The sequence below is a fragment of the Ahaetulla prasina genome, chromosome 10 (assembly GCF_028640845.1).
Source record: "Ahaetulla prasina isolate Xishuangbanna chromosome 10, ASM2864084v1, whole genome shotgun sequence".
Taxonomy (NCBI): domain Eukaryota; kingdom Metazoa; phylum Chordata; class Lepidosauria; order Squamata; family Colubridae; genus Ahaetulla; species Ahaetulla prasina.
Window position 1 is genome coordinate 10,661,443 of NC_080548.1, and position 19,873 is coordinate 10,681,315.

A 19,873-nucleotide genomic window follows, 5' to 3' on the forward strand; every position below is an offset into this window, starting at 1 on the left:
TTTCTGAAACAGAGTTTCAGAAGTTTCAGAGGCAGAAAAAAAAACCCCAAAAATAAAAAAGGCACAGAGCTCACAACCAAGGAACCTGTTGCTAAAATTCACCTCTGGGAACAGCTGATTGGGGGTATTCTGGGTTGCTGATCCACCTGCCAATCATTCTTATTTTCCTTATTTTCCAATCATTCTTATTTTCCTCCCTAAAACCTAAGATGCGTCTTATACTCCGGTGTGTCTTATAATCTGAAAAATACGGTAATCTTTTATTTAAGAGCACAATCGGGACCAGAACTTGCATTTCTAAACAACTCAGTTGTTAAGCAACTCACGTCTAATTTTACAACCTTTTCTCCCATGTTTAAATGAATCACTGCAGTTCTTAAGTGAATCATAACATAACATAACATAACATCAGAGTTGGAAGGGACCTTGGAGGCCTTCTAGTCCAACCCCCTGCCCAGGCAGGAAACCCTACACCATCTCAGTCAGATGGTTATCCAACATTTTCTTAAAAATTTCCAGTGTTGGAGCATTCACAACTTCTGAAGGCAAGTCGTTCCACTTATTAATTGTTCTGTCAGGAAATTTCTCCTTAGTTCTAAGTTGCTTCTTTCTTTGATCAGTTTCCACCCATTGCTTCTTGTTCTACCCTCAGGTGCTTTGGAGAACAGCCCGACTCCCTCTTCTTTGTGGCAACCCCTGAGATATTGGAACACAGCTATCATGTCTCCCCTAGTCCTTCTTTTTGTTAAACTAGACATACCCAGTTCCTGCAATCGTTCTTCATATGTTTTAGCCTCCAGTCCCCTAATCATCTTGGTTGCTCTTCTCTGCATTCTTTCTAGAGTCTCAGCATCTTTTTTACATCGTAGCGACCAAAACTGGATGCAATATTCCAAGTGTGGCCTTACCAAGGCATTATAAAGTGGCACTAACACTTCACGTGATCTTGATTCTATCCCTCTGTTTATGCAGCCCAGAACTGTGTTGGCTTTTTTAACAGCTGCTGCACACTGCTGGCTCATATCTAGATGGTTATCCACTAGGACTCCAAGATCCCTCTCACAGGTACTACTATTGAGCAAGGTACCACATATACGGTACTGGTGCATTTTGTTTTTTTGGCCTAAATGTAGAACCTTACTTTTTTCACTGTTGAATTTCATTTTGTTAGATAGCGCCCAATGTTCAAGTCTGTCAAGATCTTTCTGTAACTTGAGCCTATCTTCTGGAGTGTTGGCTATTCCTGCCAGCTTGGTGTCATCTGCAATCGTGTAGCTGTTAAGCCAATCTGCTTCCTCCATTAGCCTTGCTTGTTGGAATTTGGCTAGGAAGGTTGCAAATGGTGCTCATGTGACCCCCCGGATGCTGCACCTGCTATAAATACATTGCGGTTACCAAGCACCCAAATTTTAATCATGTAACCATGGGGATGCTGTGATAGTTGTAAGTGCGAGGACTGGTTGCAAATCCCTTTTTTAAAGTGCTGTTGTAACTTTGAGCATTCGCTAAATGAGTGATTGTAAGTCAAAGAGTACTTATATTCTTTTGTACACAACTTCAAAGCTCTACATTTCAAGCAGGAATGTTATATATTATTAAGTTGGCAATTTATATATCAACCTAACTGGAATCCTTAGCTTAAAATCTACAAACTACAATTTGCAAATTGTTATGCTCAACTCTAAATTAAAAATAGGAATGATGGCTAAAAAATCAGTGAATATATGTCAAGAAGGGAAACCAGATGAGAAGATGAAAGGAAAAAAATAACACCAAATATTTTCCTGCATTATTTCTGGTTTAGCCTGCATAGATTGAATTTAGGTCAAAGCTTTTAGGGGAAAATTTTCCTGGCAGCTTGAAAACTGCTGTAATTTAACAGATCATTTCAGGTAGCATCATAGTTGGTCATTTATGGTGAGTCTGAATTATATCTAAGCAATCCTGCAAGAAAGCTTTTGGGATCAGAGAAGGACATCTTATCTTTTAGATTGTTAAAACCAGTCTAAATGTACCCCTCAAATCTTCATTTTCCACCAAGTCTCTTATGTGAGATGCTTTAGGGGGAAAAAACCAAGGTACAAATATGTTTTCATGCATGTTGAGGCTCTTAAACAGATGCTTTTCCAGCTATCCCTGAAATTGTACCATACAGATGTGTGAACTTCAAAATCCCCCAGCTAACATCACCACTATTGAGAATTTTAGCAGTTGAAACCAGGGGTGAAATCCAGCAGGTTCTGACAGGTCCTGGAGAACCAGTAGCAGAAATTTTGAGTAGTTTGGAGAACCAGCAAATACCACCTCTGGCTGGTCTCAGAGTGGGGAAGGAATGGGGATTTTGCAGTATCTTTCCCCTGCTACACCCACCAAGCCACACCACATCCACCTAGCCATGCCCACAGAACCGGTAGTAAAAAAATTTGAATTTCACCACTGGTTGAAACCCACAATACTGGCAAGTGTCCAGACTGGGGAAAGCCCGTTATATAACATTTTTGTTCCTCCACACTGCAGTCTTAAGCTGCCTGTCCCCCATACATTAACCTGCTGAAAATAAAGCTGAATTAGGAAATCCATTTCGGATTTGAACTTCTTCCTCCATAGTGCTCAGACTGAAGCAGCTACTCAGATAAGTAGCGAAACATTTCAAACCAAAAAAGAAAACAAGTCCAGTTGCCATGACTCAATTTCCAGACATCTCTACTTGGCTGACTGAGACTCTTCATCAACATAAAGTATAGTTAATGCAGCCTCTCAATTGGTGGATTCCCCTGCATCTTTTGCCCCTTTCCGTCTATGCCAGGAAATTAAGCACCAATTTATTTCCGTTATGTCAGGCATCCTGACATAATGGAAGGGCCTTCTCTGTGGGGGCTCCCACTCTCTGGAATGAACTTCCCCCAGGACTCCGCCAACTTCCTGACCTTCGAACCTTTCGCCGCGAGCTTAAAACACATCTATTTATTTGTGCAGGACTGGACTAGAATTTTAATTTTAAATTTAGTTTTAACGGGGTTTTATTATTTTAATTGTAATTTTAAATTTCGGCCTAATTCAATAAGTTTTTTAATTAGTGTTTTATCTTGTATTATATTTGTATTTTTATCGGGCTGTAAACCGCCCTGAGTCCTTCAGGAGATAGGGCAGTATAAAAATTTGATTAAATAAATAAATTAAATAAATAAATCCCAGGAACCAAAAAAGACACGAGGAATTACCTCTGAGTAGTTTCCTTTACTGTTCTTCACCTACAGACAGAAATGTCATCAGACTAAAGCAACTATTTGCATCACTATAGATATACTCTGAGAATCACTAGGGAGGAATATTTATAACTTTTACTCCTGACCAGACTTTCCTCTTTGATCTCTGGAATGCAGCCCCTCCTTCCTGGGAATCCAGGCTTCATTCCACCACAGTCCAGTCCACTTGTAAGGTTTTGTTAATGTAACCTTACAATAAAGTTAGTATTTCAGGTTGTGCTACTTGTCTAGACAAACTGACCAGACTGACATCACTTCTGCAAGTCAGTTTGATCTGGCCTATGGGCTAATCCAGGCCTGTCAAACTAGCGGCCCGCAGGCCAGATACAGCCCACAGAGGCCACGCCCAGCCTGGCTCCACAAAGAAAAAACACACTGTGATACGTTACGATACGGCCTGTGTGAGCAGGTTTGACACCCCTGGGCTAATCAATAAACAACTTTTGCAAGTCTGAAACACAGTTCTCCTCCATCATCTTTAAGCTCAAGAAACTAGGGAGGACCATGTTGCAAGACCCTCTTTTCTAGACTTGTATCCAACAGCTACCCAGCTGTGGCTCTTCTTCCTGTGTCTCAGGGTTGTTCTCACATATGAGTACATCGTTGTCAGCAAAGTCAAGAAGGTGGCCATGATGGTGTGTCAAGAACAGATGAAGTTTTCCCTTGCAGTGTCCTATAGCAGTGCTTCTCAACCTAGCAACTGTAAGAGGTATAGACTCTTCATCCCTTAGCCATTCCTTCATTCCTTAGCCATTCATGCTGGCTAAGGAATTCTGGGAGTTGAAGTCCACATCTCTTACAGTTGTTGAGATTGAAAGGCACTGTTTTCAACCAGGGTGCCCCAACTCCCAGTCCTTGAACTGGTACCTGGCCATGGCACAGTAGTGGGTTTCAAAACCTGTCGCTAATGGTTCACTCGTGGGCATGCGCACGCTCACGTGTGATGCTTCTGCGCGTGTGCAGAAGCGTCCAGGCGGGTGGGCAGAGCCTTCTGCCACCGCTCCTATTGGTTGACCCGATCCAGTAGCAACTCACCACTGCTGCAACATGCCAGAAACTGGGCCACGCAAAGGAGCGAAGCCCCAGCCACAGGATGCAGGCAGCATGCGAAACCACGCCTATTCCAGTCTGAGGAAAAACTTCTCTCCATGGAACCAGTTCCTGGTGCCCAAAAGGTTGGGGGGACCACTGCTTTAGAGGTCTCCCTCATAGGCTGGAGATAAGAAGAAGACAAGATTATGGACCCCGGCTAAGTATTTCCAAGGCGTATTTGCACATAGTGAGCTATAAGTGGAGAATGATCCCTGGGAATTGTGCCTCTTCTCAAACCCTCCCCCCCCCCCGATTGGAGTTACATTACTTTGAAAGACGGCCAAATAATTTAGCCACCAAGGTAAAATAATCACATGAAATAAAGGCCGGCTGCTGATTTGTTGTCTGAACAATAAAAGCATTGTTTACTACCCTGTGTTTAAATTAGGATTGCTCCCTAGTAAATATGCTTCCGATTATAACCTTCTTGAGCATTGTTTGGGTCTGCTTTTAATGAACACTGATTTTTCTCTTTCAAGTCTTATGAATTGCAGTCATTTGTTGTTATTGTTGTTTTAAAAAAAGAGGTAAGTGACTCAACGCATATTTTTAAAAAATCATTTAGCATGTAAAAGAGCTGAAATCATTGTGCACGGCTTTGATCTACTCAACTCTGCTTTGGCAAAAGGGTTGTTTTTGCTTTGGAAAGCCAAGACAGAGACAAATGTTTCAGGGAATGTCGGAAGAAAACTGGAGCAGGACAAATGTGGAGTTGATCAATGTGGTTTCAAAAGACCAGGAAAGGGTGCGCCCCTTAATAAACCGGTAAGCATTTCCCCAGAATGGGGAGCTTGGCATGCTGGCATTAAAGGTAAAGGTTCCCCTCGCACATACGTGCTAGGGGGCGGTGTTCATCTCCGTTTCAAAGCCGAAGAGCCAGCGCTGTCCAAAGACGTCTCCGTGGTCATGTGGCCGGCATGACTCAACGCCAAAGGCGCACGGAATGCTGTTACCTTCCCACCAAAGATGGTCCCTATTTTTTCTACTTGCATTTTTACGTGCTTTCGAAACTGCTAGGTTGGCAGAAGCTGGGACAAGTAACGGGAGCTCACCCCGTTACACAGCAGCACTAGGGATTCGAACTGCTGAGCTGCTGACCTTTCGATCAACAATAGAATAGAATAGAATTTTTATTGGCCAAGTGTGATTGGACACACAAGGAATTTGTCTTGGTGCATATGCTCTCAGTGTACATAAAAGAAAAGATACGTTCATCAAGGTACAACATTTACAACACAATTGTAAATTGTAACAAACAATTGTGACAAACGTCTTAGCCCCTGAGCCACCGTGTCCATTATTATTATTATTATTATTATTATTATTATTATTATTATTATTATTATTATTATTATTATTATTATTATTATTATTATTACTGGCATTAAGGTGTGTCAAAAAGTTCATACTAGCAAGCTACCTGTTAGCCGAAAGAAATCAGATCAAAGATAGTTGTCCCCTTTGATTGTATTCAATTTGTATAGTTATTTTATACTTATATATATATGCTTATATATCGTATAGTTATTTCATGCTTATGCTTATATATACTGTTGTGACAAATAAATAAAATAAATAAATAAAATAAAATAAAATAGTTTGGCTGGATGGGACTTTATCAAAGGCCATTTCTAAGCACTTTTGCTTCCAAAGATTAAATTTTGCAAGCGTTTGAAAAACACCACTGCCGCGCCTCTTCCTTTTTTAACCTTCCTCCCTCTTTCAGGATTTCTTGCTTTTGAAGACTTGACAAGCCCTTCTGCTCTTCTGTGGACACCCCTCACCCACCCATAATTTCAAGATCCATTGAAATACCAGAGGGTAGCATTAATCAGAGGGCAAGGCTGCCAGGTACATATTTTGGCCAGACCAACAATGCATGCCAAACCACAGGTATTTTCTCGGATGGTTCCTGTTATGAAAGCTCTTTTTCCCCCCAACAAAGATTCTTTGTTGCTGTAGCCCCCAACCCCTTTTATTCTCTCCGCTTTTTCCTACCCACTTTCTTCCCTTCCCTAAGGGGGTTCTTCTTTTGTGATACGAGGAAATGCTTCTGCACTTCCAGCCTCAGCCAAGACAGGGACCCTTTGATTCTAACAACTAAGACAGCCAACAACCAACAAAGCCTGGAGCAATCAACAATCAACCAACAACCCACAAAACTGGAGCGATTTTTTCAAGGATTTAATGGGTCATGTTATAACTTGTAACAAGAGCACAGACATGAGCTGAATTATATTGGTGTTATTCATCACAGCAACCTTGGCAACTTGAAGATGGGTGGACTTCAACTCCCAGAGTTCTCCATCCAGCATCTTCAATTTACCAAGGTTGAGAAACATTGCATTGAAAGGTGGACTGAATTGGGTCTGTTCTAGATATTATACTGCCAGCCACCTGCCAGCCCGTAGACTTGATTCTTTGCTGGATTTGAAGAAAAAGTGATCGCTTTCTTCAGTGCTCACATACCTGCAGTCACTGAACAAATGGTCGTAAGTTGAGGATTATTTGTATGTGCCCATTTCATCAGATGCAGATTGTTTTTCTTCCAGAAATTCAAGGTGGTGGACTGATTTATCCTTTTAATCTCACAGTCTTCTTGGGATGTAGATCAGGATCAGTGGTGGGTTTCAAATTTTTTTACTACCAGTTCTGTGGGTGTGGCTTGGTGGGCGTGGGTTGGTGGGTGTGGTAGGGAAATGATACTGCAAAAGCTCCATTCCCTCCCCACTCCAGGGGTAGGATACTGTAAAATCTCCATTTTCTCCCGATCAGCTGGGACCTGGGAGGCAGAGAATAGATGGAGGCGGGGCCAGTCAAAATTTTTACTACCGGTTCTCTGAACTACTCAAAATTTCCACTATCAGTTCTCCAGAACTGGTCAGAACCTGCTGAAACCCACCTCTGGTCAGGATGGGAGATCATATGTTTGCAAGTTATGCAAAGCAATTCTGGGTGTTAGTCCACAGCTTTTAAATAGCCAAGCTTGAAAAAATACTGCTTTAGGGGTTCAAGGCAGCTTACTCAGAGGTTTACTCCACCCACCCCACCAATAACAGCAGAGAGAGCCCACCCTCGCTAATAATATCAGTGAAGAGTCTCAGTCATCCAGGTAGAGTTTTCTGGAAGCTGAATCATAGCAGCTGGACTACTTTTCTTTTTTATTTGAAATGTTTTGCTGCTTATTTCAAACAGCTTCTTCAGTTGAGTCCAGTTGCCATGACTTAATTTCCAGCTTACCCAATAATGATCACATGGAGACTTGAATATGGGTCTCTCTGATTCAAGTTTTACATATTAACTCTACCATTCTTCCTAACACAGATCAAGGTCCAAACAGAAAGATTCATAATCCTTGGCTAACAAGGTTTGGGTCTTTAAATTTGTTTGCAAACAGTTTTTTATTGCTGGTAAACAGCCGTTTCCAATTAGTAACTGGTCATAAACTGGCTCCCCACCTTCTCTCCCAGGCCAATTCATTTTTATGAGTTTCTTAAATGTGGGGAGAACATGGTGATTGGCAATTTACATAGCTGAGTGGCAGAAAGCAAGCTGAATTGCTCCATCTCATGACGAATGACTGCTCAGATTTACAAGGAACAAATTTCACCAGTCTACTGAACTGTCTACCATTGCAAACTTCTACCATTGCAATCAAGAGGATCCTGGCCCCATTTTGGTGACCCAACATGAGAAACCTCGTCCTTTCTTTATATAGTGATGCTTACTGTTTGTCTATCTTACACTTTACAACCTGATACTGCAGGTCAATGTAGGCATTGATGGACAAATGGTTTGAGTTGAAATCCTCTCCCATCTTAGTATGTCCAAATCAGGGGTGAAATCCAGCAGGTTCTGACAGGTTCTGGAGAACCGGTAGTGGAAATTTTGAGTAGTTCGGAGAATCAGCAAATACCACCTCTGGCTGGCCCCAGAGTCGGGTGAGAATGGAGATTTTGCAATATCCTTCCCCTAGGAGTGGGGTGGGAATGGAGATTTTGCAGTATCTTCCCCTGCCATGCCCACCAAGCCAAGCCAAGCCATGCCCAAAGAACCATTAGTAAAAAAAAATGAATTCCACCACTGTTCCAGATATGCTGGAACCACAGCAATCCTATGTCTAGCGGGGCATTAGCTATACAGCTAGTCCTCAACATATGACCACAATTGAGTACAACATTTCTGTTGCTAAGGGAGATATTTTTTAAGGGTGAGTTGCCCATTTTGTGATCTTTCTTGCCACAGCTGTTAAGTGAATCACTGCAGTTGTTAAGTTAGTACCACGGTTGGTAAGTGAATCTGACTTCCCCATTGACTTTGCTTGTCAGAAGGGCGCAAAAGGTGATCGCATGACCCTGGGACACTTCAAATGTCATAAATATGCGTCAGTTGGCAAGCATCTGAATGTTGATCACGTGACCATGGGGATGCTACAATGGTTGTAAGCATGAAAGACAATTATAAAATACTTTTTTCAGTGAACAGAACAGAACAGAACAGAATTCTTTATTGGCTAAGTGTGATTGGACACTTAGACACAGAAGAATTTATGGGGTTTTATGGGGTTTTGTACATAGGTTTTTTAATAAGGGTTTTTTAAAGGGGGAGAGGAAAGTGACGGGAGGGGGGGAGATCCCGTCGGGGAGGGTTGGTTCAGTCCCAGTCCCAGTTCACGGCGTTGTTTCATCTGGTCCGAGGGAGGGGGGTGAGGGGTTCGTTCCAGAATTGGAAGTTGGTTCCATCTGTACGGTAAGTGGGAGGGGCAGATATGGCGGAAGCAAGGAGCCGTATCGTTCGTTGGGAGCACGTGTTCGCTGTATAAAAGCGATCGTGTGCTCCGGCCCCCTAGTCTTTCCCCGTTCCCCGGAAGGTCAGGATCCTCAGAGCCCGGGCCTCCGGTTGATGTTGTGCAATGCCCGGTCCGTGGTTAACAAGGCCCCCCTGATTTGCGATCTTATCCAGGGGGAATCCACGGACTTTATGGGCATTACGGAGACCTGGTTGGGTGCAGAAGGGGGGGTGCCCCTAGTTGAACTGTGCCCGCCAGGTTTCCGAGCATTCCATCAGCCAAGGGCCCAGGGTAGGGGTGGAGGGGTGGCGGTTGTAATGAGAGAGGGTCTAGAGCCGAGAGAGACCACTGTTCCTCAGATAGCCGGCTGTGAATCCCTTCTTGTGAAGTGGGGCCATAAGAATCAGATGGGTTTGTTGATCGCGTACCTGGCTCCTTGCTACGTGACTACAGCCCTGCCTGAGCTACTGGAGGTGCTTGCCGGGGTGGCTGTTGAGATCCCCAGACTTTTGGTCATGGGCGATTTCAATCTGCCATCGGCTGGCTTGTCATCAACAGTGGTTCAGGAGTTCCAGGCTTCCATGACGGCCTTGGACCTGATTCAAGTAACTGATGGCCCTACTCACACGGGGGGATCTGCGCTGGATCTGATTTATATCTCTGGACAGTGGTTTAATGATCTGGTAGTAAGAGATTTAGTGACAATACCGGTGTCATGGTCAGATCATTTTCTCCTCCGCCTAGACTTTCAGACCGCTACTCACCACTGCAGGGAGGCGGAGCCAATGCGTTGGTTCCGTCCCAGGCGCCTGATGGACCCTGAGGGGTTCCAGACGGAGCTTGGGCGTTCCTGAGGATCTTACCCATGGCACGACTGAAGAACTAGTCGCGGCCTGGGAACAGGCCGCGGCTGGGGCTTTGGACCGTGTCGTGCCTTTGCGGCCTCTGACCCGGCGCAGATCTCGATTAGCTCCTTGGTTCTCTGAGGAGCTGAGAGAGATGAAACGCCGGAGAAGACGCCTAGAGAGCACCTGGAGGTCCAGCCGCTCCGAAGCTGATCGGACACTAGTTAGGTCTTTTTCAAAGACCTACCTAGTGGCACTGAGGGTGGCGAGGCGTTCTTACGCCTCCTCCCTCATTGCGTCGGCAGATAACCGTCCGGCTGCCCTGTTTGGTGACCCGTTCCCTTCTTCACCAGGGGACGGGATGACCTACAGGGGCGTGCCGAGGAGTTTAGTGGTTATCTATACGATAAAATCGCTCAGCTCCGGGATAGCTTGGACCAAGATTGCGATGATCCAGATGAGATGACTGAGGCTCGTCTTGTTGATGTGGTTTGGGATGAGTTTGATTCTGTGGCTCCCGAGGACATGGACAGGTTGCTGGGGAGGCTGCATGCCACTACATGTTTACTGGACCCGTGGCCCCCCTGGCTGGTGCTGGCCACAGAGGATGTGACGCGAGGCTGGGGCGGGGGTATTATAAATGGTGCTTTGAGGGAGGGGGTCTTTCCCGCTGCCTTGAAAGAGGCGGTGGTGAGACCCCTCCTCAAGAAGCCTTCCCTGGACCCAGCTATTTTGGGTAATTATCGTCCAGTCTCCAACCTTCGCTTTGTGGCGAAGGTTGTAGAGAGTGTGGTGGCACGGCAGTTCCCTCAGTACCTGGAGGAAGCTGTCTATCTAGACCCGTTCCAGTCCGGCTTCCGGCCCGGGTATAGCACGGAGACAGCTTTGGTCGCGTTGGTGGATGACCTCTGGAGGGCCAGGGATAGGGGTTGTTCCTCTGCCCTGGTCCTGTTGGATCTCTCATCGGCTTTTGATACCATCGACCATGGTATCCTGCTGCGCCGGTTGGAGGGGTTGGGAGTGGGAGGCACCGTTTATCGGTGGTTCTCCTCCTACCTCTCCGACCGGTCGCAGTCGGTGTTGACAGGGGGGCAGAGATCGGCCGCGAGGCGCCTCACTTGTGGGGTGCCGCAGGGGTCGATTCTCTCGCCTCTCCTGTTCAACATCTACATGAAGCCGTTGGGCGAGGTCATCAGTGGCTTTGGGGTGAGTTATCATCTGTACGCTGATGATACTCAGCTGTACTTTTCCACCCCAGGCCACCCCAGCGAAGCTGTCGAAGTGCTGTCCCGTTGTTTGGAGGCCGTACGGGTCTGGATGGGGAGAAACAGACTCAGACTCAATCCATCCAAGACGGAGTGGCTGTGGATGCCGGCATCCCGGTACAGTCAGCTGCAACCGCGGCTGACTGTTGGGGGCGAGTCACTGGCCCCAACGGAAAGAGTGCGCAACTTGGGCGTTCTCCTGGATGAACGGCTGTCGTTTGAAGATCACTTGACGGCCGTCTCCAGGAGAGCTTTTTACCAGGTTCGCCTGGTCCGCCAGTTGCGCCCCTTTCTTGACCGGGATGCCTTATGCACGGTCACTCATGCTCTCGTCACTTCTCGACTGGATTATTGCAATGCTCTCTACATGGGGCTACCTTTGAAGTGTACCCGGAGACTGCAGTTAGTCCAGAATGCAGCTGCGCGGGTGATTGAGGGAGCACCGCGTTGCTCCCGGGTAACACCTCTCCTGCGCAGTCTGCACTGGCTACCTGTGGTCTTCCGGGTGCGCTTCAAGGTTTTGGTTACCACCTTCAAAGCGCTCCATGGCTTAGGGCCCGGGTACTTACGGGACCGCCTGCTGTTTCCACATGCCTCCCACCGACCCGTACGCTCTCACAGAGAGGGTCTTCTCAGGGTGCCGTCCGCCAAGCAGTGTCGGCTGGCGGCCCCCAGGGGAAGGTCCTTCTCTGTGGGAGCACCTACTCTCTGGAACGAACTTCCCCCCGGTTTACGCCAATTGCCTGACCTTCGGACCTTCCGCCGGGAACTGAAAACTTATTTATTTATACAAGCAGGACTGGCCTGACTTTTTAAATTCTAAATTTAAATTTTAAACTTTTAATGGTAATTTTATTGGGTATTTTTATGGTCAATCGACGGTTTTAATCTGGCCTTTCATTGAATAAGCTTTTTAATGGTTATTTTAATATGTATATTTATTGTTTTAAATGAAGGCTGTACACCGCCCTGAGTCCTTCGGGAGAAGGGCGGTATAGAAGTTTGATAAATAAATAAATAAATAAAAAATACGCTCTCAGTGTACATAAAAGAAAAGATACATTCGTCAAGAATCATAAGGTACAACCCTGAATAGAATAGAATAGAATAGAATAGAATAGAATAGAAATCTTTATTGGCCAAGTGTGATTGGACACACAAGGAATTTGTCTTTGGTGCGTATGCTCTCAGTGTACATAAAAGAAAAGATACATTCGTCAAGAATCATAAGGTACAACCCTGAATAGAATAGAATAGAATAGAATAGAATAGAATAGAATAGAATAGAATAGAATAGAATAGAATAGAAATCTTTATTGGCCAAGTGTGATTGGACACACAAGGAATTTGTCTTTGGTGCGTATGCTCTCAGTGTACATAAAAGAAAAGATACATTCGTCAAGAATCATAAGGTACAACGCTGAATAGAATAGAATAGAATAGAATAGAATAGAATTCTTTATTGGTCAAGTGTGATTGGACATACAAGGAATTTGTCTTGGTGCATAGGCTCTCAGTGTACATAAAAGAAAGATCTGTTTCATCAAGAATCATAAGGTACAACGCTTAATGATAGTCATAGGATACAAATAAGTGCCATTGTAACATCAAACAGTCACTACATGAACTGTTGAGGACTCTCTGTACAGGACAATAGAGCTAAGATTTCTGGTTTCAATATATCTAGTAAAATTCATGTTGCAAAGAATTGCAAACTACTTTTATGTAGAATGATAGATTATGTAGAAACTTCACATTGGTTTTTAAGGAAATGACAGGTCCTAACAGGTAGAAAATGCATTAGTTTGGAAGACTGTAGATTTAAGAGTAGGCTGCCGGAATCATTCTTATTGTGGCTTGCGTGCACTTTAAAAAAAAAGGATAAGAGGAGAAGGGCCAATAGGTTACATTTTTCATGTATTAAAAATAAGATCTGCTTTTGTACGAGTATGAGTATGGTATGAGTAACAGGAAGCAAACCTCAAAGTAAGGGTGGAAATGTGTGGATGTATTTTTTACTATTTTCTAAAAGCAGCTACAAGGAAATCCCAGTTTAGAAAAAGAACATGGCTTGGAACATGACATTGATCTGAGCATGAAATACAAATAATACTAAAAACACGCCTGCTAGAAAACTAGAATGCAGAATAACTGCTATAAATTAAAGACATGAACTTACAGCAAGAGAAATAGTTTTAAAATAGAGATCAGGGTAGTCTGGAGCAGGGGTCTCCAACCTTGGCCACTTTAAGACTTGTGGACTTTGCTGGCTGAGAAACTCTGGGAGTTGAAGTCCACAAGTCCTAAAGTGGCCAAGGTTGGAGACCCCTGGTCTGGAGAGCAAACTATAATCCAGATCAGAGGTCTCCAACCTTGGCAACTTTAAGCCTGGCGGACTTCAACTCCTAGAATTCCCCAGCCAGCTTTGCTGGCTGGGGGATTCTGGGAGTTGAAGTCCGCCAGGGTTAAAGTTGCCATGGTTGGAGACCTCTGATCCAGATGGTAATTTTCAGCACATTCTGAAACTCAGTGAGAAAAAAAAAATGTCATTGGCTTGATCTGATTGCGAGATCATACATGCACAGTTGCTCTGCACCCTGAGTCATCTCTAATACTATAGTGATGGTTGAGGCCCAGTGGTGGGTTTCAAATTTTTTTACTACCGGTTCTGTGGGCGTGGCTTGGTGGGTGTGGCGTGGCTTGGTGGGCATGGCTTGGTGGGTGTGGCAGGGGAAGGATACTGTAAAATCTCCATTCCCACCCCACTCCAGGGAAAAGTTACTGCAAAATCCACATTCCCTCCCAATCAGCTGGGACTCAGGAGGCAGAGAATTGATGCGGGCAGGGCCAGTCAGAGGTGGTATATACCGGTTCGCCAAACTACTCAAAATTTTTGCTACCGGTTCTCCAGAACTGGTCAGAACCTGCTGAAACCCACCTCTGTTGAGGCCATTGTCTGGAAACCTGAAATTCAAAAACCCAGAGATCCTTTGAGTATCTTCCTTTTGCTGCCACTTATTTTCCAGGGGGCATTTTATCTGGTCTCCTAATCCCATTGTAACAGAGGACAACACCAGGTACCGTCTTTCTGGCAACTAAATGGTAAACATCAATACAACAGAACATGTCCAGAAATATTTTACAAGAAGAATTCTTCATTCCTCTGAAAACAACAAAATACCTTATCCCACCAGACTTGAAATCCTAGGCTTAGAAAACTTGGAACTCCGTCGCCTTCGACAAGACCTAAGTTTAACTCATAGAATCATCTATTGTAATGTCCTTCCTGTTAATGACTACTTCAGCTTTAATTGCAATAATACAAGAGCAACCAATAGATTTAAACTTAATGTTAGCCGCTTTAATCTAGATTGCAGAAAATATGACTTCTGTAACAGAATCATCAGTGCTTGGAATACTTTACCTGACTCTGTGGTCTCTTCCCATAATCCCAAAAGCTTTAACCAAAAACTTTCTAATATTGACCTCACCCCATTCCTAAGAGGACCATAAGGGGCGTGCATAAGAGCACAAACGTGCCTACCGTTCCTGTCCTATTGTTGTAAAATTGGAAGTGTCTTGACGTCGCCAAGACACTTCCAATTTTACACGGGAGAAAACCCAAACAACCAAAGACCTATATACAAACACCCGTGAAAACCTCAGAAAACATATATATATATATATATATATATATATATATATATATATATATATATATATATATATATATATATATATATATATATATATGCTTATTCCTCCTAATATTTACTCATATATATGTTTATATACAATATAATCTTTTTTGTATGATACTTATATATATTGTTGTGACAAAAATAAATAAAAATAAATAAAAATAAAAATAAAAACATGCACAAAGTGCAATAATTTCAGTTGTTCCACTTCCCGGCTATATCCCATATAAGCATAATAACTAGATGTTTAGTTCTTCCTTCCCCTTTTGGGAGAAAACCCAATCTCACAAGAGATAAGCAAAATCAAACTTCGTTTTTTAGAAAAGAAAAGAAAAAGAAAAGCTAACGTGAAAAAAAAAATCCCCTCTTTTTATCTTTAAATGGTAATATCTTTAAATGGTAATATGCAAACATTTGTGGCTTGAGAAGATAAATTACAGAGCTGCTCAGTTCCAGTCAGCAGTTGGATTAAAAATAAACTAACCACCCACCAACCCCCGGGAAAAAAATAAATTTTCAGGTATAGTGATGCTTATCTGCTATCAATACTTCCATTTAGTATCTCAAAAAAGATGCTGCAAAGCTTTACGATTACTATGACAGGCCACACCTTTCTAAAGCAGGGGTCCCCAACCTTAGTAATTTTAAGGTTTGTGGACTTCAACTCCCAGAGTTCCTCAGCAAAGCTGGCTGAGGAACTTTGGGAGTTGAAGTTCACAAACCTTAAAGTTACTAAGGTTGGAGACCCCTGCTTTAGAAAGGTGTGGCCTAACATTTTACCCAATTTTACAATCATTTTTACTGCAGTCCTTAAATGAATCATAACATAACAACAGAGTTGGAAGGGACCTTGGAGGCCTTCTAGTCCAACCCCCTGCCCAGGCAAGAAACCCTACACCATCTCAGTCAGATGGTTATCCAATTTCTTAAAAATTTCCAGTGTTGGAGCATTCACAACTTCTGCAGGCAAGTCGTTCCACTGATTAATTGTTCTAACTGTCAGGAAATTTCTCCTTAGTTCTAAGTTGCTTCTCTCATTGATGAGTTTCCACCCATTGCTTCTTGTTCTACCCTCAGGTGCTTTGGAGAACAGTCCGACTCCCTCTTCTTTGTGGCAGCCCCTGAGATATTGGAACACAGCTATCATGTCTCCCCTTGTCCTTCTAGTGGTTGTTAAGTGAATTATAGTGGTTGTTAAATGAATTGTACTGTTGTTAAGGGAATCGAGCTTCCACAATTGCTTGTTGGAAGCCAGGTGGAAAATCAGTGTCATTTGGCTGCAAAATGCTGCAACTTTCATAAATGTGAGCCAGGCATCCAAGTGTCTGGACTATGATCACATGACCGCAGGAGTGGCACGATGGTCGTAACTTCGAGGATTGGTTGTAAGTCGCTTTTTCTGAGGCCACTGTAACTTGGGCATTACCTGAGCAGTGATTTTTGATAGTGGTTGTGAGGCTGAACCCAAACAAGAAAGCATAAGTCTAACTAGGTGGCTCAGTGGCTAAGACACTGAGCTTGTGGATCAGAAAGGTTGGCAGTTCAGTGGTTCGAATCCCTAGTACAGGTCTCCTGCATGAGCAGGGGGTTGGACTAGATGACCTCCAAGGTCCCTTCCAACTCTGTTACTGTTACTCTGTATGATAATCTATGAAACTAATAAATTATTACAAAGGTAAAGATAAAGGTTCGCCTCGCACACATGTGGTAGTTGTTCCCGACTCTAGGGGGCGGTGCTCATCTCCGTTTCAAAGCCGAAGACCCAGTGCTGTCTGAAGACATCTCTGTGGTCATGTGGCTGGGCTTGACTAAACACCAAAAGCACACGGAATGCTGTTACCTTCCCACCAAAGGTGGTCCCTATTTTTCTACTTGCATTTTTTACGTGCTTTCGAACTGCTAGGTTGGCAGAAGCTGGGACAAGTAATGGGAGCTCACCCCATTACGCAGCACTAGGGATTTGAACCGCTGAACTGCCGACCTTTCGATCGACAAGCTCAGCGTCAACCACCTCTAATAAATTATTACAGTATAATAATGTAGGAGTTATTCTGGACAGCCAAACTAAGAAGGATGATGATGAAACTGGAGAAAACCAAGGTCAAGCGAAAAGCAAATTAATGCCTGCTTTCCTCCAAACTGCTGTTGTCCAGATGCTATAAAATCCATAACTTCATAGCCTGGAGTGTTGTGTTTTTCAAGCTTGGCAACTCTACAATGTAGGGACTTCAACTCCCAGAATTCCCCAGCCGGCATCTTAAAATGGCCAAGTTTGAAAAACGATGCTCTAGGGCTGATGGCAGTTGAAATCCAATTCATCTGGAAGGCACATCTGGAAGATCGGTAAGGCCGCATATTGATAGAGGAGAACAGCTAAAGGAAGACAACTGTGGGGAAATGGGACAGAAAATCCCAGCGGCGAAGGTAAAATAGCCAAAGAGAAAACGTACAGCTGAGGAACACCCAGTGTAGTGTAGGCAATCCTTATGATTTATATTGATATATTGACCATCAATTGTGTTGTAAATGTTGTACCTTGATGAACGTATCTTTTCTTTTATGTACACTGAGAGCATATGCACCAAGACAAATTCCTTGTGTGTCCAATCACACTTGGCCAATAAAAAATTCTGTTCTGTTCTAGTTGTGTGCAGGGTGGGTGAGGAGTTTTTTAAAGGAAAGTCTGAAAAGAAATTCAAAATAACAATTCCTTTTTTTAAAAAAAAAATCCTTATAATTGTAAAAAATTTAAAAACAATCCAAATCAGGCAATTTAAACTTTTTAAGAAGAAGTAAAAAGAATAGCTCAATCTTCCCCCACATATAGACAAGCCAGAAAAATATACTAGATGGGGGAAAAAAAACTTAAAGGATAAAAGTGTTTGGTCTGGACAGAGGCCTATATATGAGAAAAAGCATTTGCACGTTTTTATAGTCTGCAAAAATAACTGCAATCACTTCAATCTCAGTTTTGCAAATCAGTTTCAAGGTTAAATAAGGATTTCCGAAGTTCCCGCAAACAATAAGCCACACGGTGGCAGGCTTTAACGTCGAACCGTTCCATGTCATTGCAACGAACAGGAGAAATAGAAGAGCGAGAAAGATTCCTTCCCTTTGCAGTGAATAAATGCAAAATGTGAGTCTCGTGTTCAAGGCAAGAGGGTACTCCGATGCATCTGTAATGCTGCCCTGGGGCTGATTTAATAGCTTACCAGATCTGAAGCCAAAGGTCGGTGTGCAAAGCAGCAAAAAATGGCCTGGTATTGCTCCAGAAGATTAATAGACCATGAGAGAGAGAGAGAGAGAGAGAAATCAAAAGACTAACCTGACATTAAGCTTCTCTGAATGTCAAACTCATTTTATGTATAGGAAAAGATTATTGATCCTGTTAGAATTGCTCTAGGGCCGCCCTGGGATTTTGTTCTGGATGTACAGTAGACCATGGAAGAGAAAGGAAGAAGAATTATTGCAGGGTTATGCACAGCATAACAGTATGAGAGAATTTGGCGGGGGTGGGGGGCGGAGTGAAGAGAAAAGCAACTAGGATGATGAAAGGCCTGGAGACTAAAACATAGGAAGAACGGTTGCAGGAAGTGGGAATGGCTAGTCTGGAGAAAAGAAAGACTAGGAGGTGACATGATAGCTGCAGTATTCCAGAATTTGAGGGGCTGCCATAAAGAAGAACAGAACTGGAAGGTCCCTTGGAGATCAAGTTATTTTCCAAAGGACCAGAAGGCAAGACAAGAAACAATGGATGGAAACTATTCAAGGAGAGAGGAGCAACCTGGAGTTAAGGAGAAATTCCCTAACTGTGAGAACAATTAACCAGTGGAATAGCTTCCCTTCAGAAGTTGTGGGTGCTCCATCACTGGAGGTTTTTTAAGAAGAGGCTGGACAGCCACTTGTCTGAAATGACGTAGCATCTCCTGCTTGAGCAGGGAGTTGGACTAGAAGATCTCCAAGGTCCCTTCCGGCTCTATTCTGATGTCTGAGTAACAATGCTTAGGGAATGACTGTTGACCCACACAGCCATTTGAGATCAGCATCTTTTCAAGAAGAACCCCACCACCAGTGGTGAAATCCAATTTTTTTAACTACTGGTCTACGCGTGTGGCTTGGTGGGCGTGGCAGGGGAAGAATATTGCAAAATCTCCATTCCCACCCCACTCTGGGGCCAGCCAGAGGTGGTATTTGCTGGTTCTCCAAACTGCTTAAAATTTCTACTACCGGTTCTCCAGAACCTGTCAGAACCCGCTGGATTTCACCCCTGCCCACCACCCAACCTAGGGGTCTTTAGATGCCTTGGACTAATCCTCAATTTATGACCATTCAGAGTTATGACAGTGCTGAAAAATGTGACTTGCAACCAGTCCTTGAACTGACTATCACAGCAGCCCTACAGTCACGTGATTGTCGTTGGGGTGCTTGGTATTGGAATGTATTTATGATGGTTGAGACTCATGTGATCACCATTTGTGAACTTTCCAGCTGGCTTCCAATAAGCAAAGTTAATTGTGCAAGTTGGATTTCCCTCAACAACCACACAATTCACTTAACAGAATAGCAAGGCTCCTATGAACAGGGATTTTGTGTGCAATAAATCACTTGCCTCCTCCATTCTAATGCCATGAAGATACGTTGTCGTTTTATAATATAAATAGGAAGCTTCTAACATTTCAGTGTTGGATAGGTCAGTGTTTCTCAACCTTGGCAACTTGGAGAGGTGTGGACTTCAACTCCCAGAATTCCATACCTCTTCAAGTCGGTAAGGTTGAGAAACACTGAGAAAGATGCACAATGATTTCGTTGTATGGGTATACTGTGTATACACATACAATGACAATAAAGTTATTATTATTATTATTATTTACTTTATTCATTAAATATGAAGCTCAGTCAACTGAACATTCAAAAA

At 43.5% G+C, this 19,873-nt stretch overlaps 1 protein-coding gene across 8 annotated transcripts in view; it reads right to left on the reverse strand.

Moving 5' to 3' along the window:
* The window catches only part of COL8A2 (collagen type VIII alpha 2 chain), a 293,599-nt gene that overhangs the window by 82,193 nt on the left and 191,533 nt on the right, over window positions 1-19,873 (reverse strand). The window contains exon 1 of one of the 8 annotated variants that reach the window (XM_058196267.1): window positions 4,302-4,325. The exons of the other annotated variants lie outside the window; for them this stretch is intronic. The gene's annotated coding sequence lies outside the window, so the exon portion shown is untranslated. Of the gene's footprint in view, window positions 1-4,301; window positions 4,326-19,873 lie in introns of those variants that run through there. 8 annotated transcript variants of the gene reach the window in all.